Here is a 2,171-nt window from a genome sequence, read left to right on the forward strand (position 1 = left end):
AATCCAAACCAAATGGGGATTTGGGGGAATTTTCAAGGGTCACTTAATAAAGTAATTTTGGTTTTCTCTTTGCAAAGAACACGGCATACCATAGAGGCCGTGTAGAGACCTAAGCGCAGTCTCGTGGCAGAAATAACGTGAATAAATAATCATCCTAATCATAAACATTTTCCTCACAATTTTCAAATGGGAAATAGAAACTGTTAATTGTCACAGTTACAAATGGATATATCCTGCTGGGATTTTACTGGAAAGACGACGTTCTGCGGAATAGCCTTGTCTTCTAAATGAAAACCAGTAGCTTTGGATCTGGCTTTGTTTCCCCCCCAAACTCCTTGCTGATAATATTCATAGTGCTTTGGGGACTGCCTTTGTTCCTGTACTGTAAGGATTTCTTGATTTATGGTTGTGAGATCTTCATGGCCAAATGACAAAGGGCTGAGTTTTGATTGCACAAAAGCAAGCACTAACTAATGTTCTCCAAGAATGTGTTCTGAGAGTAAAGTTCGGTTCATTTGGTTTTGATTTTACAATTAGAACATAAGATATTTGACTTTGAGAATGTGTTTCACTTCAAAATTCTATCAATGAAATAGATTTTTATCTCTGATTTTAAGACTTATTATCTCTCCTCTTTTAAGAAATTAGATCCATACAGAATTAACAATTAACATAGGGAACATGAGTTATGGTAACTAGAAGCACAAAATTAAATTGATACTTTATTCTTGACATTCATAACTAGTCAGGGATCATTTGAAATTTTATCAAGAGAATTTAAAGTGGAGTAGGAATATGTTTTGTTAAAATAAATATAAATAAGGTCTAAATAGACTATACATGCTAGGTAGGGGTGGTGTTTAAGGATATGGTTTATGTTATCATTTTGTGAGTTCTCACCTACATTTTGAAACTCTTGACATAGTGCAAACATCAGCACAGAGGCAGGTAGGAGACTATCTGATTCCATCTTTACCTTAAGTTTACTGGTGAACACAGGCTTGTCTATAACCACAAATGCTGTTTCTCGGCTACCCATCTGTCTGACTTTGCATCTTGAGTGTAGAACTACCTTTGAGCCCATTTCATTTTGAGAGGCTTACATTTATTTAATAAAGGATTTCCTCGGTACAAGCCAGTAATTAATTCCTTTAACCAGCTCTCCAACCATTTTGTACAATTTTAAAATTAAATCCACGCTGCTGGCAATATTCTACTCTTCTTCTCTCTTCTTCCTCATGCCTCCTCCTTGTCCTACGTTCCCACTTCCACTAAATAATATTATTCTCCCAGGCATGCATTTTAAAAATTTGGGGTTTAGGGATTACTAGATGACACCTTATTTAGGGTTATGTTGCTGTTAATGTCTATTATGTCATTACAATTGATAGTGGCATTACAGTCCTAAGTAAGGAATGAGTAATTTCCAATTGAGAGAATAAAGTGTATTTCATCAACAGAGACAAATCACCAATGAAAGCATCTTGATGGATGTTTGTATTAAATCAGGGGAGGTCTCTATAAAGATAAAGGGATAAGAGAAAAGGAAAACTGAGTCATTTAGAGCTACTAATCTCCAACTCAGGATGTGATATCTAGAACAACTTTTTAATATATGTAAAAAATTTAAAACATGGCTATTTTGTCACTAACAATGAAGACAATGATGTTACATTTTCAAAGTCCATTTTTTTCCTTTTTGTCTGAATAAATATATAAAATACATCTATATCCTAATTAATATATCTATAAATTTTCATTGATAAGATTATATTTTTCTTATCAGGTATCAAAAAAAGTACTCAGTGGCTGTCTCAATCAGTGATTACAGGACAAAGATGAAAAGTAAAGTTTGAGTCAGTCATAAAGGTGTGTTTGTTCAATATGGAATCAAATGTTCCAAGCGGTTTTATAGCTAATGAAACTTATCTCTGATGATTGGTAAAACTGGTTATTTTAAAGAAATAAGTTGGTATTTTTTAAATTATGATGAGTCTCAAATCAATTAAATTGCTCATAACCAGCTCTTTAATTTTTAATGAAACATAATACAACAATACACAACAGTGTAGAAATGAAATAATGAGAGTGAATTGCAGTCAGTAAGGGTAATAGGTGTTTTTACAAAATTTTAGTTTTGGGATATATGTTATCCTCATACACACAAAACA

The sequence above is a fragment of the Ursus arctos genome, unplaced genomic scaffold (genome assembly GCF_023065955.2).
Source record: "Ursus arctos isolate Adak ecotype North America unplaced genomic scaffold, UrsArc2.0 scaffold_1, whole genome shotgun sequence".
Taxonomy (NCBI): domain Eukaryota; kingdom Metazoa; phylum Chordata; class Mammalia; order Carnivora; family Ursidae; genus Ursus; species Ursus arctos.